The following is a 27,363-nucleotide window of genomic DNA, read 5'->3' on the forward strand; positions in this document are numbered from 1 at the left end:
ACAGACCGACAGACAGTTCAAAAACTATATGCCTCCCTTCGGGGGCAAAAAAAAGACTTCCAGTTCTTTTAGTGGTAGTACTCATTTATACCGTGCTTAGCTATACATGTACTAGGTGACCTAATACACAGTACTGTTTCTAGTTTCATGTTTACACAGATAATTTGAAGTAAACTGTTCTTATTTTCAAATATGAATTTGGATTTTATGTAACTTTAAACTATAATCAACAAGTATCTAAAATCACAGACATGACAGAAATTATGGTCAGAAGAGACTGGTTCCTAGCATTCAAAGCTATTTTCTCCTAAGTCATTCACTTAAAACATATAACCAAACCTGTCATTTCACTTGTTGCTTACCTAGTGTAGAATCTGTCCCATTAATCAAACTTTCCCAAAATCAATCTGAAACAAAGTAACAGAAACAGAAGTTTAAATGTATAGTTTATAACAACATTAATAGTGGTAACACCAGGTTTGACACGAGCATCAATAGCTCCTGCACCAGGGTCTTACCAAACATATTTATATCTATTTACTGAAATGACAGTTGTAAATATTACTTAATAAGGATGTTTATACTGATCCACTACTGACAGTGTATCCTAAATGATCAGTATTTTGTCAATTAAAGCAACTACTTCATATTTTTTTGTCAAAATTAAGACCTTGCAAAAATTGTAAAACTTGTGAACTTATTTCACTAAGAATCTAGGTAAAGTACAAAAAATGTGGATTAGAAAGGGAGTGAAACATTCTAGATGGTCATTATCAACTTTTAGTAAAAATGTAATACCAGTTATCATTCAGTTTGTGATAGATCTATGGTACGCATTAAAGAAGATATTCAAAACTTTCATTCCAAAATGTGAATGAGTGGACTTTAAATTTTTTGTCTCCCACTCATTGCTTTGTAACTATGTTCTTGTACAGAATAGTGTGCCGATTTTTTTGTGCTTAAGATATCAGCATGCACAGCACTTCACATAGTGTGATAACAGGCTATCAGTTGAGAAATTACCTACATTGCAAAGTATTTTAATGGAAAATAATTGCAACAGATATGTAATGCAAATATCATTAAGTATTTGGTTAATGAAGCTCCGCATATCATAACAGGTTTTAATAAGACAGAATTTATATCTCGAGATAGCAAGCATGACTGAATAATGTTCTCTGCAGTTTAAAAGATTGCGGTTTTGTAAAACAAATCACTGTACAATATATTATTAAATACAAAAAAAAAAACAGATCGTAAACTGCTTTTGAAAAAGTGCATGCCCCACTCCCCCCACCCACATATTGCTTCATCTCCCCCCACCCACATATTGCTTCATTTGAATGGAAGTGGTAACTGATAAGTTTTATCTCGGCAAATGTTTGGTCAATTTTTTTTATAACCTGTATGTTATGGACTGGACAGGGAAAAAACCCTATTGACCTTTGACCACTGAGTGTGACCTTGATCTTTGAGGTAGGGGTCTGGGTGTTTTGTATGACAAGTTGTCTCATTATGAGAAATATTTGTGCATGACATGGGGAACATTTGTGCAAAAAAATATTAAAATCTCTTGCTGGAAGGTTGATTTACAGACCATACTGGAAAAAAGCCCTGTTAACCATTAATCTCCAAGTGTGACCTTGACCTATGAGTTAGGGGTCCAGGTCTTGCACATGACATATCATCACATTAAGGGGAACATTTCTGCAAAGTAATATTAAAATCTCTTGATGGGTGACAAAGCTACAGACCAGAAACAAACTCGGGACAAAAGAACAATAGATAGACAACTGCTGCAATTACTATATGCCGCCCCCAAGGGAGGGCATAAAAACACCAATTTTGTTTGTTTTTAGCAAGAGACATTTTTTTTCTCCATTCCCATTGTCTACCATCATAACATAGACACTCTCGAAGCATACTATATTGTCTCCCTCTCCTCTTTTTGCTTCTCCCACTTGCTCCCTCCTCTCCCCTCTTGCCCATAAAATGCTCACAAAATAAAACTGAAAAAGACTCAAAGTTTTCAAGGGCAAAGATAACATATTTCATTTTCTAGCTTACTTATCAGCAAGAACAAAGAGTAGATTGATTTCACAGAGGTTTTGTCACTAATTTTTTACACTGAAATCAAGATTTCTATTACCCATATTTTAGTTATTATTAGATCACAGCTGTTAGAGTGGCTCCCCAATGTGCTAGCACCTGTTACAATAAAGGGAACCGACCATCTAAAATATATCAAATATAAATATTACTGTTGTCTACGCTTTTGAAGTTGGAGAGATATATGGGTAGATAGGTCCCAAAGAATTAAGTCAATTCCATACGATAGAATCATGATTCAAATGTGATAAGTGCGAGCTAATATTCTTAGCAAAGAACAAGTGTTAAAGTCATTCAAACAAATTGGGCCCTTGAGAGTTTTGTTTGTGAAATAACTGCTGTCTGCCTAACTGCTTTAAAAACTCTGATGATTTTGCCATATCAAAATCATATCATTCCACATTTCCGCTGAATTAAATTAATTACATGGGAATAATCTGTAAGACCCTCATAAATTACATGGAACAATCTATATGAACCCTACATAAACTACATGAAACAATCTATAAGACCCTACATAAACTACATGGAACAATCTATAAGACCCCTACATTAACTACATGGATCAGTCTATAAGACCCTTACTTAAACCACATGGAACAATCTATATGAACCATACAATAACTACATGGAACCATCTATATGTCCCTTCATAAACTGTATGTAATGTGACACATGGAACAATCAGTATGATCACTACATAAACTGTCTGTAAAAAGACACATGGAACAATCTATATGACCACTACAGACAGTTTATGTAGGGGTCATACAGGTTGTTCCATGTGTCTTCTTAAAGACAGTTTATGTAGTGGTCATATAGATTGTTCCATGTGTTGTCTTACAGCCAGTTCATGTAGTGGTCATATAGATTGTTGCATGTGTATTCTTACAGACAGTTTATGTAGGGGTCATATAGATTGTTCCATTTGTCACATTACAGACAGTTTATGTAGGGGTCATATAGATTGTTCCATGTGTCTTCTTACAGACAGTTTATGTAGGGGTCATATAGATTGTTCCATTTGTCACATTACAGACAGTTTATATAGGGGTCATATAGATTGTTTCATGTGTCTTCTTATAGACAGTTTATGTAGGGATCATACAGATTGTTCTATGTGTCACATTACAGACAGTTTGTGTAGGGGTCATATAGATTGTTCCATGTGTTGTCTTACAGACAGTTTATGTAGTGGTCATATGACACTGTTCCATGTGTCGTCTTAAAGACACTTTATGTAGGGGTCATATAGATTGTTCCATGTTTTGTCTTACAGACAGTTTATGTAGGGATCATTCAAATTGTTCTATGTGTCACATTACAGACAGTTTATGTAGTGGTCATATAAATTGGTCCATGTGTTGTCTTACAGGCAGTTTATGTAGTGGTCATATAGACTGTTCCATGTGTTGACTTAAAGACAGTTTATGTAGTGGTCATTTAGATTGTTCCATGTGTTGTCTTACAGACAGTTTATGTAGTGGTCATATAGATTGTTCCATGTGTTGTCTTACAGACAGTTTATGTAGGGGTCATATAGATTGTTCCATAAAGTTTATGTAGGGGTCATTATACATTGTTCCATGTGTCTTCTTACAGACAGTTTATGTAGTGGTCATATAGATTATTCCATGTGTCTTCTTATAGACAGTTTATGTAGGGATCATACAGATTGTTCTATGTGTCACATTACAGACAGTTTATGTAGTGGTCATATAGATTGTTCCATGTGTTGTCTTACAGACAGTTTATGTAGTGGTCATATAGATTGTTCCATGTGTTGTCTTACAGACAGTTTATGTAGTGGTCATATAGATTGTTCCATGTGTTGTCTTACAGACAGTTAATGTAGGGGTCATATAGATTGTTCCATGTGTTGTCTTACAGACAGTTTATGTAGGGGTAATATAGATTGTTCCATGTGTCACATTACAGACTTTTATGTAGGGGTCATATAGATTGTTCCATGTGTCTTCTTAAAGACAGTTTATGTAGGGGTCATATAGATTGTTCCATGTGTCTTCTTGCAGACAGTTTATGTAGGGGTCATATAGATTGTTCCATTTGTCACATTACAGACAGTTTATATAGGGGTCATATAGATTGTTTCATGTGTCTTCTTATAGACAGTTTATGTAGGGATCATACAGATTGTTCTATGTGTCACATTACAGACAGTTTTGTGTAGGGGTTCATATAGATTGTTCCATGTGTTGTCTTACAGACAGTTTATGTAGTGGTCAAATGACACTGTTCCATGTGTCTCTAAAGACACTTATATGTAGGGGTCATATAGATTGTTCCATGTTTGTCTTCACGACATTTATGTAGGGATCATTCAAATATTTAATTCTATGGGGTCACAAGTACAGACAGTAATAAGTGGGTCATAAAATTGGATCCATGTGTTGTCTTACGCAGTTATGTAGTGGTCATATAGACTATTCCATGTTGTTTTAAAGACAGTTTATTATGTTCATTTAGATTGTCTCCATTGTGATCTTAAGACAGTTTAAGTAGTCATATAGATTGTTCCATGTTGTTGTTCCTTACAGCGTTTCTGTAGGGTCATATAGATTGTTCCATAAAGTTTATATAGGTCATTATACAATGTATACCATGTGTCTTCTTACAGCATTTATTATCGGGTCAATAAGATAATTATTCCAGTGTCTTTTCATAACAGTTTTTATGAGGAATCAACAGTTTGTTTCCTATGTGTATATTACAGACAGTTTATGTAGTGGTCCATATAGATTGTTCCAATAGTGGTATACGACCATTTAATGTAGTGTCATATAAATTTCCATTGTTGTCTACAGACGTTTTATGTTGGTATATATGTGTTCCATGTGTTGTCTTACAGACAGATTAATGTTAGGGGTCATATATTGTTCCAATGTGTTGTCTTCAGACATTTTGTAGGGGTATTATAGTTTGTTCCATGTGTCCAACAGACTTTAATTGATGTGGCATATAATTGATTCATGTTCCACTTCCTTAAGACATTTAAATTAGGGGTAATAATTGTACATGTCTTCTTGCAGACTTTTAAATATGGTAGTGGTCATACAGATGGTTTCCATGTGTTGTCTTACAGACCTTTTATTCGGGGCCCATATAGATTGTACCATGTTTTGTCTTACAGACTGTTTAATGTAGGGTCATATAGATGTTCATGTGTCACTATTAAGACTTTTATTGGGTCAATAAGATTGTTCATTGCTTCTTAAAGACAGTTTATGTAGGGGTCATATAGATTGTTCCATTGTTGTCTTACAGACAGTTTATGTAGTGTCATATAGATTGTTCCTGTTTGTCTACAGACAGTTCATGTAGTGGTCATATAATTGTTCCATGTTTGTCATACAGACAGTTCATGCAGTGGTCATATAGATTGTTCCATGTGTCACATTACAGACAGTTTATGTAGGGGTCATATAGATTGTTCCATGTGTCTTCTTAAAGACAGTTTATGTAGGGGTCATATAGATTGTTCCATGTGTTGTCTTACAGACAGTTTATGTAGTGGTCATATAGATTGTTCCATGTTTTGTCTTACAGACAGTTCATGTAGTGGTCATATAGATTGTTCCATGTGTCACATTACAGACTTTTATGTAGGGGTCATAAAGATTGTTCCATGTGTCTTCTTACAGACAGTTTATGTATGGGTCATATAGATTGTTCCATGTGTTGTCTTACAGACAGTTTATGTAGTGGTCATATAGATTGTTCCATGTGTTGTCTTACAGACAGTTTATGTAGTGGTCATATAGATTGTTTCATGTGTTGTCTTACAGACAGTTAATGTAGGGGTCATATAGATTGTTCCATGTGTTGTCTTACAGACAGTTTATGTAGGGGTAATATAGATTGTTCCATGTGTCACATTACAGACTTTTATGTAGGGGTCATATAGATTGTTCCATGTGTCTTCTTAAAGACAGTTTATGTAGGGGTCATATAGATTGTTCCATGTGTCTTCTTACAGACAGTTTATGTAGTGGTCATACAGATTGTTCCATGTGTTGTCTTACAGACAGTTTATGTAGGGGTCATATAGATTGTTCCATGTGTTGTCTTACAGACAGTTTATGTAGGGGTCATATAGATTGTTCCATGTGTCACATTACAGACTTTTATGAAGGGGTCATATAGATTGTTCCATGTGTCTTCTTAAGACAGTTTATGTAGGGTCATATAGATTGATGGTGTTCCTATGTGGTTGTCTTATCAGACAGTTTATGTAGTGGTCATATAGATTGTTCCATGTTTTGTCTTACAGACAGTTCATGTAGTGGTCATATAGATTGTTCCATGTGTCACATTACAGACTTTTATGTAGGGGTCATATAGATTGTTCCATGTGTCTTCTTAAAGACAGTTTATGTAGGGGTCATATAGATTGTTCCATGTGTTGTCTTACAGACAGTTTATGTAGTGGTCATATAGATTGTTCCATGTTTTGTCTTACAGACAGTTCATGTAGTGGTCATATAGATTGTTCCATGTGTCACATTACAGACTTTTATGAAGAGGTCATAAAGATTGTTCCATGTGTCTTCTTAAAGACAGTTTATGTATGGGTCATATAGATTGTTCCATGTGTTGTCTTACAGACAGTTTATGTAGTGGTCATATAGATTGTTCCATGTAGTTTATGTAGGGGTCATATAGGTTGTTCCATGTAGTTTATGTAGGGGTTATACAGGTTATTCCATGTGTCTTCTTACAGACAGTTTAGGTAGTGGTCATACAGACTGTTCAATGTAGTTTATATAGGGGTCATACAGGTTGTTTCACGTGTCTTCTTACAGACAGTTTAGGTAGTGGTCATACAGACTGTTCCATGTGTTGTTTTACAGACAGTTCATGTAGTGGTCATATAGATTGTTCCATGTAGTTTAGGTAGGGGTCATATAGATTGTTCCATGTGTCTTCTTACAGACAGTTCATGTAGGGGTCATATAGATTGTTCCATGTGTCACATTACAGACAGTTTATGAAGGGGTCATATAGATTGTTCCATGTTTTGTCTTACAGGCAGTTCATGTAGTGGTCATATAGATTGTTCCATGTGTCTTCTTACAGACAGTTTACGTAGGGGTCATATAGATTGTTCCATGTGTCACATTCGACATCATGTAGTGGTCATGATTGTCAAGGTCTTACAGACGTTCATTAGGTCATAGATTGTTCCATGTTCACTACAGACAGTTAAGGTCATATGATTGTTCATGTTTGTCTTACAGGCAGTTCATGTAGTGGTCATATAGATTGTTCCATGTGTCTTCTTACAGACAGTTTACGTAGGGGTCATATAGATTGTTCCATGTGTCACATTACAGACAGTTCATGTAGTGGTCATATAGATTGTTCCATGTGTCTTCTTACAGACAGTTCATGTAGTGGTCATATAGATTGTACCATGTAGTTTGTGTAGGTTCATATAGGTTGTTTCATGTGTCTTCTTACAGACAGTTAATGTAGTGGTCATACAGATTGTTCCATGTGTTGTCTTACAGACAGCTTATGTAGTGGTCATATAGATTGTTCCATGTAGTTTATGTAGGGGTCATATAGATTGTTCCACGTGTCATCTTACAGACAGTTTATGTAGTTGTCATATAGACTGTTCCATGCGTTGTCTTACAGACAGTTTATGTAGTGGTCATATGGATTGTTCCATGTTTTGTCTTACAGACAGTTTATGTAGTGGTCATATGGATTGTTCCATGTAGTTTAGGTAGGGGTCATATAGATTGTTCCACGTGTCGTCTTACAGACAGTTTATGTAGTTGTCATATAGATTGTTCCATGTTTTTTCTTACAGACAGTTCATGTAGTGGTCATATGGATTGTTCCATGTAGTTTAGGTAGGGGTCATATGGATTGTTCCATGTAGTTTATGTAGTGGTCATATAGATTGTTCCATGTGTTGTCTTACAGACAGTTTATGTAGTGGTCATATAGATTGTTCCATGTAGTTTAGGTAGGGGTCATATAGACTGTTCAATGTTTTTTCTTACAGACTGTTCATGTAGTGGTCATATGGATTGTTTCATGTAGTTTGTGTAGTTGTCATATAGATTGTTCCATGTGTCGTCTTACAGACAGTTCATGTAGTGGTCATATAGATTGTTTCATGTAGTTTGTGTAGGGGTCATATAGGTTGTTTCATGTGTCGTCTTACAGACAGTTTATGTAGTTGTCATATAGATTGTTCCATGTTTTTTCTTACAGACAGTTCATGTAGTGGTCATATAGATTGTTTCATGTAGTTTGTGTAGGGGTCATATAGATTGTTTCATGTGTCGTCTTACAGACAGTTTATGTAGTGGTCATATAGATTGTTTCATGTAGTTTGTGTAGGGGTCATATAGATTGTTCCACGTGTCGTCTTACAGACAGTTCATGTGGTGGTCATATAGATTGTTTCATGTAGTTTGTGTAGGGGTCATATAGATTGTTCCATGTGTCGTCTTACAGACAGTTTATGTAGTTGTCATATAGATTGTTCCATGTTTTTTCTTACAGACAGTTCATGTAGTGGTCATATGGATTGTTCCATGTAGTTTAGGTAGGGGTCATATAGATTGTTGCACGTGTCGTCTTACAGACAGTTTATGTAGTGGTCATACAGATTGTTCCATGTAGTTTATGTAGGGGTCATGTAGGTTGTTTCATGTGTCTTCTTACAGACAGTTTATGTAGTGGTCATATAGATTGTTCCATGTAGTTTATGTAGGGGTCATGTAGGTTGTTTCATGTGTCTTCTTACAGACAGTTTATGTGGTGGTCATATAGACTGTTCCATGTGTTGTCTTACAGACAGTTTATGTAGGTGTCAATTTTGCCCCTTTCTGGGGCAGAAACTCTAGAACCCATGATGGAATCGAGCCAGTTTTAAAAAGGAACAGAGATCTTATTGTGACTGAAGTTGTGTTTATGTGTGGTTTAAATGGAATGTAAAACGTCACTTCTATGGTGTTCACAAGGTAAAAATTAACAAATTTTGGCTCTTTCGGGGGTCAATCAGGGGCCATGACTCTGGAACCTATGATTGGATCTGACAGATTCATCATGGAATCCAAGATCTATTGTTACAAAAGATATTTTGCAAGTTTGTATCAAATCAAACCATATATGGCTGTTAAAGCTAAAATAGCAAATTTTGGCCATTTAAGGGGCCAAAACTCTGGAACATTTCATGGGATCTGGCCAGTTTTTGAAAGGTACTCAGATATTATGCCAAAACAAGTTGTGTGCAAGTTTGATTCAAATCAATTGAGAATGTGGTCTCTACCATGTTCACAAGCCAAAATAGCAAATTTTGATCCTTTAAGGGGCCATAACTCGGGAACCCATGTTGGAATCTGACCAGTTTTCGAAAGTAACCGAGACATTATGCCAATACAAGTTTCATTAAAATCAATTGCAAAATGTGGTCTCTATCGTGTTCACAAGACATTGTGGACGGACGCTGATGGACGATCACAAAAGCTCACTTTGTCATTACGTGACAGGTGAGCTAAAAAGAAACATAGAAGACACAAGTTGGTGATGAAAAGATGGGAGGCAGAAGCAGTATAACTCCATAGATGCATGATGTAATGTTCTCAAAAAGTCCAGCATGCTGTTTTCATGCAGCTCTTGTTACATGTACAGTATTTATGTATGAAAAAGACAAATGTATAAAATTAATAGCACATATTAACACACATACAAAAATATGTTTTCAGTATGTTTGGGACAAAGTCATATTTTGTCTGAAGAAGACCAAGTACCATCATATAACATAGGACATAGGCAGTTTTATGTTAAAATCAAAAGAAGATACGATAAAGATATTTTGAAGTGGTCCGCAAAATTTATATTCCAAGTCAAATCTCTTCACATTATCATTTACGTTTTTTTTGTAAGGCATTATTTAGTTTTCAAGTGAACAAATGATCTATTTTGAAATAAAAGGACTTCAGGAGTAATAAATTGCCAAGTTTGTCCATGAAAAAAAATGTACCTGTGGGCTAATGGCACTTAATTTCTTCATTCTTCACTTGAAATTTAACAAAAAAAACAGCCATTCCTTTCTTAGATGAAACGATTCTCCTGCAATTGTCATAAACTTTGGGCCAATAAGGAGAACACTTGAATGAAAACTGACAATCGAAAGACCCCAGTACGTTTAGAGTTATAATGTCTAAATTAATCACTGAATATCTGTGGATAACAATCCTTCATACGCTTTATCTATTTTTTATATCCTCGCTGAACAATGCCAAAATTTTTGAAAACTTTTATAATTATTGCGTACTTAACCATTTTGTCAAAAAACGACATTGGATAATGTCATTTGATACGGACAACTGACTGATAAAAAAATTAAGATAAGAAATGGTGGTGAACAATGTCGTCATTTGGACATAAATGTTCTTTATTCTTCATTGTATTGCTCAGGGTCGTATATGGCATCCCAATGTCAAAATTAATTCTCTCATCATTGCACAATAGATCACTTCATTGTCGCAAATTGAGAAATTTAAAAAATAATTCATATATTTACAATGCAATTTAAAGTGACATTTCATAGTTGTGCTAATGTTTTGTATTGAAAAATATAAAATACTATAAACTAGTCTAGTTATATACTATCTATTACATTAATGAAGTCATAATATTTCGCGAAAATTGGTCAATTATTTGCAAAAATATGGAAGAACACCTAGGTATCATTAGATGTGTATAAGTCTAGTTCTGATGAAAATTAGTTTTGGCCTGAAAATTGCGTTTGATTCCAAAAGCGCAAAAACACGTTTTTTATCATCCTTATGCTGCGTTTACACTTAGTCACGATGTTCACGATTTGAGAGAAGTGTGGTGAGCATGTGGGTCGTGGTATCGAACTGTGGTGATCTTGAGGGAATTTGGTGGAATCGTGATTATCGTAAGCACCCCTTTTAACAGTTAATGGTACTGTCCAAACTAAAAGATGGACAAGTTCATTATAAAAACTTAGCAGGGTAAGGGTTAATTTATGAAGAGTTGCTTTAATGGTAGGAAGGAATTATCTTTTCTTCTATTAATGATTTTTAATCTTCAAACTGCCTTCTAATCTACCAATTGCTTAACAGAAGCAAAATTGAAGTCCTTAATTCTTGTTAATGATTAAAGATTATAACAGTAAATAAAGGGCTTTATGTCCTTTTTATTTATAAACTTATAGTCCATTTTTGTGCCAAATTGTACTCTGATGTCCTAGCTCTTGTGTTCAGCAAACATTGCAGATTTTTTCGTATCTCGGCAATCCGGTTTAAGCTTGCCCTATTTCAACACAATACATGAGCCGCGCCATGAGAAAACCAACATAGTGGGTTTGTGACCAGCATGGATCCAGACCAGGCTGCGCATCCGCCCAGTCTGGTCAGGATCCATGCTGTTCACTTTTAACGTTTACTGCAATTAGAGAAACTGTTAGCGAACAGCATGGATCCTGACCTGGATCCGCAAACCCACTATGTTAGTTTTCCCATGGCACGGCTCACATTATTTTTTCATTGGTGTAGCTTCCTACAAGCATTTTAGACACAGGCACATTGAAGTATGTTGTTTAACGGATCTAGATTTTTTCCCCTGGACAGCAATTAAAAATACGCTTAGACGAATATCAACATTTTTTGAGAGAGCATTATGTTTGGTCCCCTAGACCACACTATTTCCTATGCAACATTTCTAAGCAATTAAAACTACGCGACTGTTTGTAACACATAATATTAATTCTATAAGAAGTTACATATACATCTCTAACCCCTATCATGCTGGACATGATTGATTCTGCCTTTGTGACCAGTGTAGATCATGATCAGCCTGCACATCCATGCAGTCTGATCAAGATCTGCACTGTTCGCCATTCAGTCAGTATCTTTTATGTAAGCATCCCTTTTTACAGTTAATGGTATTATCCAAACTGAAAGATGGACAAGTTCATTATAGAAACTTAGCAGGGTAAAGGCTACGCTAATGTAAAATTTGAAGAATAAATGGGTATTTTACAGGTGTATTATTATTAACGAAACTTCATAAAATTTACTTAGAAAGGAAGAAAATACTTTTAACAGTAACATTTTAAAACTTGTCACTGAACAAAAACCTTGAACAAAACCTTCGTTATCTACCCTAAAACTAACAACAGTGAAAAATCCATTTAACAACATGTTATTAAATGCTTATTTTAACTTCTCGTATCGCTAAATCTCGACATGTCTGTATCGTTCGTATTCTTCATGTTCAATCAAGTATCAGACGTACGAAAATACAAAAAATTTCAAACACCACAATTGTTTGATTATAATAAAGATGTAAATTACATTTTGACAAATTTTAACGTTTATTAATCTTACCCATGAAAATCTGATATCCAAACAAATTCATATTAACATCGAATGCATTAAAACAGATCTTCCTACTCTATCTATAATGCAGTCTCTTCTTTAATAATAATATCGCTGTCAAAATATGAATGCATTGTTGAATATTGTATACGGAGAAAACTGACATACTTGGTGATCGGGCGCATCTCGGCAAAATTACACCTCCGCCGAAACTCCACCCTGTGAAAACTGTCATTTCCCTGTGAGTTTTAATCAAATTTCAGAATCATTAAACAAGTTTTGTTACGATGCTTAACAGTAACAGTGATAGAGAATATAATATATGTATTCTAATAAGTCTCCCAAGCGCGTAACATTGTTAGAGAAAACATCAATCATATTTTCATCAGAATCCCTTTGATGTTGACATTGTATTAAATTTTTCATCAGCTGACTTTTAAGCGGCAACAAAGGCTATTATTTGTCGTGTTAAAAACAGACAAATTTTTTTACACACAAGATTGTATTATAGATTACATAAGCATTTTTACAATAGACTCAAGGTGAGGGCTTCAGAAAGTTACCCAACTTTGAAATTAAATTGAACACAACAGGGATGCTGTGCTAATTTTAACTACCTACGTCTATTGTCCACGGTCTGACTAGACAGGCAAAGCCGCTGGTTTTGTATGACAAATATTACCAGTTAATTAATATCCTATAACACATTAGTTTTATGTTCACACCAGATTGAGCTATTATCCAAATTAAAGGTTTGATAGCATTAATTTTAATGCTTTTATCAACATTATATAATAAAAAGGAGGTAATAAACAAGTTGCAATGGCAATACAGAAGTCCCCTACCGGTGGAAAACTTTGTTAGTGTTGCTGGAAACAGTTTTAGGACTAGAAACGCTTCAAGGCAAACAAAAACTATATTTACTTAAATATCAAGTGACCTTGACCTTTCACCAAACAAGCATACATTCTGGAATTCAAGATAGCCAGTTTCAACTGTATATATGATTCTGTGTAAGTGCTAAATGGTTAGACTAGCTCCTAGACTATGATATATCTTTTTACACTTTTATGATTAAATGTAGTGAACTGAGTCAGTCTATATCCTATGTCCAATATCATAATTTCAACATCATTCCTCTGTGAAAATCTCTAAAATAGACTGGCTTTTGTCTCTATGAAATTGAATTCATGAAAAAAAGGGAAAAATGTAGAAATATATTTATTATCAGTCTAGTGGCTAGTCTACTAAACGGTTTAAGTATATGTTGTTGTTATTTGTTAGTGTCGTAATACTTAAGTGAGATATATGTGATATATTGTACCTTGTCGTTAACTACATTTGCTTACCTTACTTGAACTACCTTACCTTACCTTACGTTATGTTATGTTATGTTACCTAACCTACCATTCTACCTAACCTTACCTTACCTTACCTTACCAACCTTAACTTATCTACCTACCTACCTACCTATGTACCTTAATCAAAATGATTCAGCTAGTTTTTGGGGAAACACTAAGTTTTGTGTATTCTCAAAGATATATAACAGTAACAAAGTAAAAATTTGATGCAAAATGGTCACATCATTCATGTGAAATATCAGCTTAATTCACAAACCTAAAGTAATTTTGCATGCTTTTGTTGGCAAATAAAACATGGTTTTGAGTTCAGATGCATAGTAATCTAATCACGAAGGCCGAGTGATTAATTACAACACATCTGAACAAAACGAAAAACAACATGTCTTATTTGCCAACAAAGCTTACAAAACTAAAATCAATTTCAATTCTAACACATTCGAAATTACACCAGGAAGGGATGCTTATAATCTGGAACTTTTTTTCTTAGGCATAAACGGACAGAGTAAACTGGAATAGCCAAAAGTAGGCCATTTTGCGAAACATGTTTTAATCAACAAGACAATAAAACAGTAAATTCCTTCTTTATTGATATAAAAAAATTTTTAAAAGTGGTAGAATTTATAGTTTTTATGAGTTTTAAGAACTGTTACTCTGTATAGTATTGCAGTTCTCATGTAACATCTTCAAGTATTCCCTCTTAAAGCACCATCTGTTTCCTTTGAATCTTAAATTCATTCTTAAGCCATACAATAATTTACTTTCATCCTTACCATAAATGAAAGTTAGAAAAGTGAAATTTCTAAAAATGTGACGTTTTGATTGATATTGCTCTATTTTTGGCAACAATCATGTCTGTCACAAATCAGTTGCAATCATTACAAAAACAGCATTCCTTCATTTGTGGCAATAATATACCTGGTATCGTTAAAATGATCATAATTTCGTAAGCTTGTAATTTATGATGTAAAAAATATTTTATTTGAAGAGTGATTAATGTATTCCTATACTCTTTTGTTAAGTGACACTTATCAGCATGAAATATAATTTACTGTCTGATAATTACTGTTTTCAAAGTAATGAGCATCTTACGTTTGCATTTCAACAATTACTTCATCACGTAAGCAATAAGTAATTTATTCATCCATGTAATAAAAAAATATATTTCAGAAATAGTTACATAAAAAAACTCCAACAAAACATATCAGCATAATGATTCCTAATAGGTATTGTAACAGTGAAGTCACACTGATATAAGTTAAACCCTTACCCTGCTAAATTTATATACCGTATTTTGGTGTGTATAGGTCGCACTTTTTCTACCCATTTTGCTGTCTGAAAAAGTTCCTGCGACCTATACGACAGAACATTGCCAGCAGAGTTTTTTTCGGGCCAATTTTCTGACCGCAGCTCTCGCAAAATTACGTGCATCTGTTACGAACGAACAAAATGGATAAAAAATATCAATATCGGCGGCGTTTCAACCAATAGCGGTTACTTTCAATAAAATATATCGTAAATAACCCATACAGACTATTAAAATTACGAATTACTTTAATTCAAAGATGTTTTTGCAATTTCAATTACGTTTGTTTCTACTTTCGTTTTACTGGACGCCATTGACATGTACTCCGGGTTGGATAAAATCCAGACAGATCCGTCATCCATTCCAAACATTGTTTATACTAATTCTTTGCGTATTAAAAAACTTAAAAGATATTTTTTTACTTTTGATTTTTAAATAAAAGAAAAAAATCCAAAAAGAGATATTTTGTTAATCTCAGAATCAAAAGAACGCGGTTAATTACATGACGCGGAAAGGTGTTATAATTGCTGTGCAAACAATTCACATTTAAACTTGCATAATTACAGAATGTAAACGCAAACCGTCTGCTGCCAATTAGTGTCAAAAAGCTGCTTTTCTTTGATGTAGTCTGTTACTGATACTACTGTTGGTTGGGATCGAAAATAACACTGTCCGATTTCCACCAATCAGGTTTTGATAATAATTCAGTCCGCGGCATCAATATGGCCGCCGCCATAACTTTTTTGCCGGTAAATATTAAATATTGCGGGGGAAAAAATCCGAAAGTTAACTGCGACTAATACGCTAGAACTTAAATTTTCCGACCATTTCCAGAGCAAAAATTAGATGCGGACTATACATTACCGCGACCTATACACAACAAAATACGGTAATGAATTTGTCCATCTTTCAGTTTGGACAATACCATTTATTATTCAAAGGGGTATTCTCTGAAAAATTACTAAATGAACAGCAACCAGTACAGACCATGACCTTGGTCTGCTTCAAAGTCAGCGACCTTAACCCCTCGGCCACAAAGGCCCTCTTAAATAAGGAATTAAACAGAATATGGATAATATTCTTAATTCAGTATTAATTCAACTTTCAATTAATCACAATGAAAAAATTCACTATCATACAAATTTCAACACAATCTGCTTCACAAGAGTATTCAGTTCGTTAATAATTATAATACAGTGAATATTGACATTAAAAGTAATATTTAACTTCGTGCTGGCTTTAAACCAAACTTAACAATATAAAAAAAATTCAATTTTTGGGACAATTCACCCCAGTTTTCCTTTCTATTCTGTCCCCTCAAGATGGGATTGAGTTAATAAATTATTCTTTTGACATCTGATTCTTATTGTGTTACCATTCATCATATTCGATCCAAAATAACAACTGCGAAAAATTTTTTTTCCAATTCTAGGTCTCGGTCTTTCGCAAAATACAATTGAATGTATCATTGTTATAAGCACTTATTGTCTCGTATAAAATTTGCTGTCTCACAAATCGAGCCATAGTATTGTGAAAATTTCCGTTTCTTACAATTCAAACACTTGAAATTTCATTGTGTCATGAATAATATATCTGATGTACTATTTGCAAAAGAAAGAAATAATTATGTAACTAGCACTTGAAACTTCAACAACGGCCCTGCCTACAACATTTGTGTGTTTTATGATAAGAAAAATGGTTTTATAACGATGATGTAGCCTTTGTCAGGGCAAATAATAAAAAGTTCAAATTGTATTTTATCTCTGCATAAAGTAATAAATACTGCCCTTGTATAATATGTAAAAAAACAAGATCAATGCAAACATTTTCAAAATCTGAAATACAATGCTCTATTCTTTGGTATTATTAAAAATCCTGAAGCTATATTTCATTAAAAGAGTTTCTAGTGTCATAAATCATCAAAATATATGCTCCTATACCATGAAATTAATATTATTTGTTGGGAACTTTATTTTCGTGCACTTCATCGTGAAGTTCATGGTTGCATCACTTCACAAAATTAAATCCAAATAAACAAATAAACATCCCATTCTTTTTTTTTCATCTAAATATGAAACCCAAGAGATCATGTTTTCAGGACATACTCGGAAGCTGTCCAGGCCCAAACCTTAAATTTCATGCCCATAAAATAAAATGGGTTCACAGTATCAAGTATTTTCCAAAATCCTCCCTAACCTTTACTCGCTAAATTTCCAAAATGGATTGGTTCATCATGCAGTTTGGGCAGTACCACTTATTATTCAAAGGGGTGTTCACTGAAACTTTAATGACTGAATAGCGAACAGTGCAGACCATGATCAGCCTGCACGGATGTGCAGGTTGGTCTTGGTCTGCACTGGCTGCAAAGGCAAAACCACTTGCCGCCAGCAGGCTAAGGGCTGATATTGTAGAAAAATTGTCAACAGCAAGCTTATAAAGTCAGGCTCCTGTCAGTTATATTTTTAATAGTCTTGTTCAAATATGAATCATTTAAATCTAATCAGCAACTACAGAAAAAAACATCAAAGATTTACTTATAACTATGTGGGCTACAATCATTAATCAAACTTTTGGTGCAATGTAACATTTAGCTTATACCTGTACAGTGTACATAACTGACTAATTGTATCATACCAGTGTTAACCAATAACATAAATTTATCGCCATGAGACAGATATCTTTTGCAACAAACAATGTCTAGTAAACACACATATACCCTTACATATACCCTGCAATATAACTAATTACAATAACACATACCTAGCACAATAACCAATTACAATTACATATACCCAGCACAATAACCAATTACATATATCAAGCAATAACCAATTACATATGCCCAGCACAATAACCAATTACATATGCCCTGCACAATAACCAATTAAACATGTCCAGCACAAAATAACCAATTAAATATAGCACAAAATAACCAATTAAATTTACTCTGCACAATAACCAATTACATATGCCCAGAACAATAACCAATTACAGATGCCCAGCACAATAACTAATTACATATACCAAGCACAATAACCAATTACATATGCCCAGCACAAGATCCAGTTACAAGTATAAAGCACCATATATCCAGTACAATAACAAACTACAAGAATAAAGTATATCTACATAGCACAATAACTAATTACAAGTATAAAGCACATGATACTTACTACAAGTATGAAGCACATATATCTAGCACAATAAGCACTTACAATGCATGCAGAACTGCTGAATGCTAACCTTGGAACAACTAGTCAATGCATGCAAAACTGCTAAATGCTTACCTTTGAACAGCTAGGCAATGTATGCAAAACTGCTGAATGCTAACCTTGGCATAGCCAGTCAAAGCATGCAAAATTGCTGAATGCTGACCTTGGGATACCTAGTCAATGCATGCAAAACTTCTGAATGCTAACCTAGGAATAGTTGGTCAATGCATGCAAAACTGCTGAATGCTAACCTTAGAACAACTAGTCAATGCATGCAAAACTGCTGAATGGTAACCTTGGAATAGCCAGTCAAAGCATGCAAAACTGCTGAATGCTAACCTTGGAACAACTAGTCAATGCATGCAAAACTGCTGAATGCTAACCTTGGATCAACTAGTCAATGCATGCAAAACTGCTGAATGCTAACCTAGGAATAACTAGTCAGTGCATGCAAAACTGCTGAATGCTAACCTAGATACGTCAATGATGCAAACTGTGAATGCTAACTTGGACAGTAGTCAAGCATGCAAACTGCTGAATGCTAACCTTGGAATAGTTGGTCAATGCATGCAAAACTGATGAATGCTAACTTTGGATTAGCCAGTCAAAGCATGCAAAACTACTGAATGCTAACCTTGGAATAGCTAGTCAATGCATGCAAAACTGCTGAAGGCTAACCTTGGAATAGCTAGTCAATGCATGCAAAACTGCTGAAGGCTAACCTTGGAATAGCTAGTCAATGCATGCAAAACTGCTGAAGGCTAACCTTGGAATAGCTAGTCAATACATGCAAAATTGCTGAATGCTAACCTTGGAACAACTAGTCAATGCATGCAAAACTGACGAATGCCAACTTTGGATTAGCCAGTCAATGCATGCTAACCTTGGAACAACTGTCAATGCATGCAAAACTGCTGAATGCTAACCTTGGAATAGCTAGTCAATGCATGCAAAACTGCTGAAGGCTAACCTTGGAACAGTTGGTCAATGCATGCAAAACTGCTGAATGCTAACCTTGGAACAACTAGTCAATGCATGCAAAACTGCTGAATGCTAACCTTGGAACAGCTAGTCAATGCATGCGAAATAATGTATGTAATGTTACTCTAATATTGTCATATATTATTAATCTGTTTTTCTTTCATATCACAATCCATCAAATACATTCTTTAAACTGGAAAATCTGGTGATTTTCTGAAAGTAAGACCTTTTTTTTTTTTTGTTGGGTTTAACGTCGCACCGACACAATTATAGGTCATATGGCGACTTTCCAGCTTTTATGGTGGAGGAAGACCCCAGGTGCCCCTCCATGCATTATTTCATCACGAGCGGGTACCCGAGTAGAACCACCAACCTTCCGTAAGCCAGCTGGATGACTTCCTCACATGAAGAATTCAATGCCCCAAGTGAGGCTCGAACCCACATTGATGAGGGGCAAGTGATTTGAAGTCAGCGACCTCGGCCACGGAGGCCCCTGAAAGTAAGACCATTATCTTGATATAAGGTTTAGATACACAGAACATGTTCTACTATTTATGACTACAAAATAATTTTTGAGCACTTTATTTATTTCAATTTTTTTTTTTGGGGGGGGGTTTATTTTACGGCACACCAACACAGTATAGGTTATACGGCGCCAAACAGGAATACAAATTTTGGTTTCACATCTCATTTACATCGAAATAAAAACATGAGGTATGGAATCAAACTTTGTATACCTGCTGGAATCACAACTAATTTTCTGTTGCCTAAAGTGATAACTGCATCAAAAATTCACCCAAGGTGTGGACATGGAAGCTTTCTCCAGAGCCAGTAGGATATGTCTCAATATACCTACAGTCAAAACAAAAATATAAACAAGAACATATTTCAATAAATCAAAATGTTGGTTTTGCCATTCTAAAGCACACTATAAAGTACAAAATTCTGGCAGAAGCAGGCTGAAAGCTTATTTCAGACCTCCCAAATGGAACAATAAGTTTGATAGTATCATTTACAGATGTATTGCTCATTTATCTACCACAGGGCACACTTCCTCTGGTGATCAAAAATGCACATGTTATACCCATAAAACATACCCAGTGGGTTATTGTTTCTCTTGACAGATTTACTTCCCAGAAAAGTGCACCATTTTATTTTCCCTGATTAACAATGATGATTCAATGCATCCTACTTCTTCACTACATTTAAGAGATTTTCCTCTTTCGTTTTTTATTGTTACTCATTTCTTAGAAATACTTTTTTTTTGCTAAATCAAGAACTTACAATTCTGATTGTTTGTGGAGCACATGATAGAAGTGTCTACTTATAATTATTGTGTTCCAATGACCTAAAAGCAAAAAGGTGCCATCTGCATATATTTCCTGGTGGTAGATATCACCGCTTTGATTTATGTCCTCAAAATTCCTTGCTAAGTTGCCAGTCAAGAGAATACAATTGTTGCCTAACAGAGGCTGTAATTTCGTAGAGGTTTTTGGATAATACAGGTTGCTGCATAACAGAGTCTGCCGCATAATACAGGTTATTGCTTAAAAGAGGTTGTTGCTTTACAAAGGTTGTTTAGAACAGGTTGTTGCATAATAAAATTTATTGCATAATAGAGGCTGTTGCTGACCTGAGGTTGTGTTCAATATTAGGAGGCTGCTGCTTAACCTTTACCCTGCTAAATTTCTAAGATGGACTGGTCTATCATCCAGTCTGGGCAGCACCATTTATTATTCAAAGGGGTGTTCACTGAAAATTTAATGACTGAGCAGCGAACAATGCAGACAAAGATGAGCCTGCACTGGCTGCAAAGGCAGAATCAGGCTAAAGGTTAAAAGTGGTTGTTGCTGAACTGCTTGAATGGAATGTCCTGACAGCCTTTTTGAAAAACAAGACATAGCCGCTAACCTGAAAATGGCCATTAATTTTTGATCTAATAATATTTAATTTCTGACAATCTGGAACACTTATTTCTCTGTCATTAACTGTATCATATTTTCACCAGAAATATTCTCAAGGTGAAGCTCAGTAAAATAATGAGATTCTTTGATAGGAGACACTCTTGCATAAACATAATTTTTCAAAGACCATCAAACTAGGAACTATATCTTTGCTTCTGAAAATTGTAGAACAATACAAAACCAGCCCTATTTAACAAGAATGTATAAGTTGATTTGGTTCATTAGAAGAAGATACTTAAAGGTTTAACTATTTTTAGTTCTTGCAACCCCTAAAAGTATGAAGTGGAACCATTTGAACAAACTCGATTGTCGACATTACCAGGTTGCTACAGAACAAGTTAGGAAAAGATCTATGGAGTGGTTTATGAGAAGAAGTAGCTTAAAGATATTTCTATTTTTAGCTCTGATGGTCTCTAAAAGCAGCCAAGCAGAAAAAATTTAAGAAAGGATATTACAAGGATACTACAAACAAGATTTGGTGATGATCCATCAAGTGGTTCATGAAATGATTATCTGACCTATTGACCTAAAGATCATCAAGATTAACATTCAGACCAAATTTCATAAAGATATCGTCATAAATGTGATCTCTAAAGTGTTAACTAGCTTTTCCTTTAATTTGACCCAGTGCCCTAGTTTTTGACCCCACATGACCCAGATTCGAACTTGATCTAAAGATCATCAAGATTAACATTCTGACCAAGTTTCATGAAGAGATAGTCATAAATGTGGCCTCTAGAGTGTTAACAAGCTTTTTCTTTGATTTCACCTTGTGACCTAGTTTTTCACCCCACCTGACCCAGATCTGAACTCGACCTATAGATCATCAAGATCAACATTCTGACCAAGTCTCATTAAGATATGGTCATAAATGTGGCCTCTACAGTGTTAACTAGCTTTTCCTTTGATTTGACCTGGTGACCTAGTTTTTGATTCTACATGACCCAGATTCAAACTGGACCTTGAAACCATCAAGATTAACATTCTGACCAAGATTCATGAAGATACAGTCATAAATGTGGCCTCTACAGTGTTAAAAAGCTTTTTCTTTGATTTGACCTGGTGACCTAGTTTTTGACCCCAGATAATCCAATACTGAAATCGTCCAATATTTTATTGAGGATAACATTCTGACCAAGTTTCATTAACATTGGGCCAAAATTGTGACCTCTAGAGTGTTAACAAGCTTTTCCTTTGATTTGACCTGGTGACCTAGTTTTTGACCCAGATGACCCAATATCAAACTCGTCCAAGATTTTATTGAGAGTAATATTCTGACCAAGTTTCATTAACATTGGGCCAAAACTGTGACCTCTAGAGTGTTCACAAGCTTTTCCTTTGATTTGACCTGATGACCTAGTTTTTGACCCAAGATGACCCAATATCAAACTCGTCCAAGATTTTATTGAGGGTAATATTCTGACCAGGTTTCATTAAGATTGGGCCAAAATTGTGACCTCTAGAGTGTTAACAAGCTTTTCCTTTGATTTGACCTGGTGACCTAGTTTTTGACCCCAGATGACCCAATATCGAACTCGTCCAAGATTTTATTGAGGGTAACATTCTGACCAAGTTTCATTAAGATTGGGCCAAAATTGTGACCTCTAGAGTGTTAACAGTCAAATTGTTGATGACGGACGACGGACACAGGGCGATCACAAAAGCTCACCTTTGAGCACTTTGTGCTCAGGTGAGCTAAAAACGTTACCGAACTTATAACTCCCTAAACAGGAGCAAGCAGAACCATTTGTCCAAATCTGAAAGAAGACCTTGCAAGGATTCTACTGATCGAATTTGATGTAAAACCATCAAATGGTTTGTGTGAAAAAGTTGTGTAAATGTTAATCTATGTTAAGCTCATGTAGAATTGTTTGAAGAACATAAACTTTTAGTCTGCTAAACTTCTAAAATGGACTGGTCCATCATTCAATATGATAACTTACTGACTGAATAGCAAACAGTGCAGACCATGATCTGCCTGCACGAATCTTGGTCTGCAATTGTCGCAAAGACAGAATCACTAGCCACCAACAGGCTAACTTTACAAGGCTAACAAGCTTGGTTAAGATTCATCCAGTAGTTGAGAAGATGATGTTAAAAGAGTTAAAAGAGTTTTAGCTCTGTCAACCCCTAACAGGGACAAAACAGAACCATTTAAACAAATATGGGACCAGTAGTTCTTGAGAAGATATTGTTAGAAGATTTATCTATTTTTAGCTATGGTATCTGCTAACAGGGACAAAACAGAACTATTTAAACAAATATGGGAGAGGACCTTACAAGAATACTATATAATAGTGATAGTGGTTCATGAGAAGAAGTTGTTATAAAGATTTTTCTATTTTTAGCTCTTGTTATCCCTAAAAGCAGCCTAGCATATCCAACTGAACAAAATAGGGAGAAGACCCTATAAGGATGCTACAGACCAAGTTTGGTGTAATTCTGATCAGTCGTTTCAAAAAGATGTTTTAGTAAAATGTTAACAATGACAGAATCACATGACCAAACCTGAGAGAAGTCTATGCAAGGATACTTCCAACCAAGTTTGATGAAGATCCATCATGCTGTTCATGAGGAGTTTTTGTTCATAATTAAAAGCTAATGCCAGACAAAAGGCAACAGATGACTAAAACTTTTGTTAAGGTGAGCTTTAAAGTAATGTAGTTAAGCCCGAGTTACCTTAAAGTTTAACTGTAATCAAGGCCAACACGGTAAACTGTTTTTTGAAATGTATATACAATTTTGTTTCTGTGTGTATGATGAATATAATAATAATTTATTCAATACCTCAAACAATTTAATAATTTAAAAGCACTAGTTTAAGCAACCGAAACTATTCCAAACCTCCAATTTAAATACCTATCAAAATGTGATATTGAATTTTTCTCTAACAATAATCACAAATTAATATTCCATGCATTACAGAACGTCATTATAACAGGCATTCAAGAAGAAAAAAAGGACATTAAGTTCACAACATGATTAACTAAAAAATTCACTTTTACCCACCAAGTCATCAAATCAGCACAATAAACTATGGCCAGCAACAAAAGAATAATCTGTTTATGGGCCATTTACCAAACTTTCAAAAATAATGTATCTATGGTATAAATCATGGTCTATATACCACAATAATGGGTGTATAAAAACCTCAAGCCACAATCCTGCAGTGAACACAATCCCAGTCAGCAATGCCAAGGTTATAGGGCTGTCAGAACTGGCACTAGCTTAGTTTATTAAAGCTCACTCCTAAGTTTTATACAGGATAAAGCAATTTATAATAATAACAGTGCTTACTTTAGTACCTTTTGCGTGTACATGCATGTTTGTATGTGTGAGTTTTTAACAATATTTGTAGCACTAAGCACAATGCCCAGTTTAATGGTGTTGCCTCGCTGTGTGCCTTATTGCAATATAACAATGCAGAGACATGAACATTACATAATACCTAATACCCCACTCTGTCATTTCATACTCATCATACTGACACTATGCAGACTAGTCCTAGAACTATCCTTTTAATGCTGAGGGCAAGGCATAATCCCTTTCATAAAGTGTTTAGAATGACCTGGCCCTGTGATGGCATTTTCCAGAATTCTCACATGTGAGGTGGAAGCTCAACAACCGAGGCACTGCTGGGTTCAATGTTTGCAGGGTGACAGCAGTACAATATCACTGTGCTTAAGAGTGCGTGGTTTTATGAATATTGTCCCATGTCATGCATTGAAAATAACATATCAGAGAAAACATTATATTATGTAGAAACGGTGTGGAGGTCAATTTACTGTTGCCATTATACATGGCAGTTCCAATTCTAGGCTCTGGTTAGATAAATTAATATTCTTAACATCGCTATTTTTCTGTGTTAATGCCAAAATAATTTTCAATAATGAAACTACACAAATGTTTTTTAACTGTATTTCTACCAAATGTGTAAAGTCTCAGATTTGAAGTTTTGATGTATAAAGTTCTGTCTGCATAAGCACACTGTCTACTTTTTGTGTTAATGTGTATGAAGATCCATTCTATGGAAACAGACAACTTCTCTTCTTCCATTTATGAAGAGCAGACATCTTCCATATTTCATATGGTGGGAACCAGACATCTCTGATACTTCTAAATCTTTCGGGAACCAGAGACCTTCCCAACTTCGATTCATTAGAACCAGACATCTTCCCTACTCCCATTTATAGAAGGCAGACAGCTTCCCTACTTCCATGTTAAGAAACCAGACATCTTACCAACTGCCATTTATGGGAACCAGATCATTTACTGGAACCGTACTTCCATCTATTACAACCACATAACCAAATTTTATCGGAACCAGACATCTTACCTACTTAAAATAATAAGCCTAAAATCAAAGTTTTGATGCTTTCAACGACAAAAATAATGAAATGCAATCTTATGTTTCAGAGAAAGTTAAACTATATGTTTTTGGTTTGATTTTTTAGCCATTACCAAATATCCTATCAGTTGTGCTAAAAGTAAGTGGCAAGTTTTTTCAAACGAAAATAAAACAAGAAATGCATTACAAAATAATGAATAAAGGGTGTACACTCGTACTGATCGCGAAACTAGGTTTTATTATTTAAAAGCATCATTATTACGGGTACAATAAAAGCCCCAAGTGATTATTTGGGTGAAATGTTGTGTGAAATTATACAACAGTCATATTTATAATGGGAAGATGTCATCTTATGAGCTTGGCGGCAAAAATAATAATGTATTATTGTATTTATGAATTTTAAAGTGCATCTCTTATTCAAAATTAAAATTAAAAATTTTTGTGTTGTGCATTCTGTATGTATCTTTTTTATATTTTGAACAAAATGTTGCTTCAGTTTATATGATTTATGTCTCAAGGTTGTCGGTTATGTTTAGTAAGTCATATTTATTACAAGTCAACTACAATGAAAGCTTCAAGCATATCGAGCCCTTTGTGAGACTATTACATGGAAAGACAAGTACCTATTTCCTATGTCCTATAATGAGTTGTGACCAGACAGGATTTGAACCTGCAACCTCCAAAACAGAGCAGCTAAACACCCTAACCACCAAACCATTGCTCTCCTCCATACCATAATATGCAAGGATGAGGAGAATAAATAATATTGACTCTGCCTTAAAATTTTAACTATCCTTCTATGACAATGGATAATTAATACTAATGCCCTACCAATTAGGGAAAGTGCAGATCAACAGACTGTTGGGTCATAAGTTTAATCCTTGGATGAAGCTCTATTTGATGATTTGATAGAAGAAATTGTGTCTTAAATGCTGGCTGTTTCATAACTGAAAAACTATTGAAACAAGTGTCCAAGTATTGTAGCGGCAATACAGAAGTTCCCTACCGGTGACTTTGACCTTTAACCGAAAAGCATAGATCATGTGTTGATATATTGTCTCATCATGGGGAATGTTTGTGTGTAGCACTAAGATTATCTATCAATGCACATAAAAATTATGGAGCAGAAACAATTTTTACTTGACCTTCAACAGTGACCTTGACCTTGACCTACAAGCATAAATCATGTATGTGCATAGTCTACATTGACCTCTATTCACGCATCAAGTTTTATGAACCTAGCTTGAATACTTTTTGGGTTATTGCAGGATCCAGATTTGCGGACGGATGAAGTACAGATGAAGGACAGACAGACAGACAGATGGAGGGCATTCCTATAGTCCCCTCCGTTGTTCCAGTGGTAGGGAACTAAAAACGGCATTAAACCTAAAGAAAACAGGCAACAACATACTGAATAAAATAGTTCTCATCACCCTGATACAAGTATCAAACACCTCTGATAATTATTTGGTACCTTGTGATGAAAGCATCTTCTCATTTGGTTGTCATGAGATTTGCTCTGTAATCTTATGGGAGTTTCAGATCTGTTCCATTTTAAATATCTTTGACCAAGCATATTAATTCTTACATCATTTTATTTTCATTGTCTTCATATGCCCCTATAGCGTTCTACAGACCTTGCAAGACACAAGTTTTGTTTCATTACAATGGAAAACTTTCAATCCAAAAAT

The 27,363-nt window shown here is 34.9% G+C and overlaps 1 protein-coding gene across 3 annotated transcripts in view; it reads right to left on the reverse strand.

Annotated features, from left to right (window-relative positions):
- LOC123537036 (transcription factor Sox-5-like) overlaps positions 1-27,363 on the reverse strand; it is a 164,471-nt gene that overhangs the window by 113,580 nt on the left and 23,528 nt on the right. For 2 of the 3 annotated variants that reach the window (XM_053528988.1, XM_053528989.1), the window contains exon 3: positions 363-407. The gene's annotated coding sequence lies outside the window, so the exon portion shown is untranslated. Of the gene's footprint in view, positions 1-362; positions 408-12,512; positions 12,532-27,363 lie in introns of those variants that run through there. The other variant, XM_045320576.2, reaches the window with a different exon arrangement.

The sequence above is a fragment of the Mercenaria mercenaria genome, chromosome 17 (assembly GCF_021730395.1).
Source record: "Mercenaria mercenaria strain notata chromosome 17, MADL_Memer_1, whole genome shotgun sequence".
In the NCBI taxonomy this organism is placed as follows: Eukaryota; Metazoa; Mollusca; class Bivalvia; order Venerida; family Veneridae; genus Mercenaria; species Mercenaria mercenaria.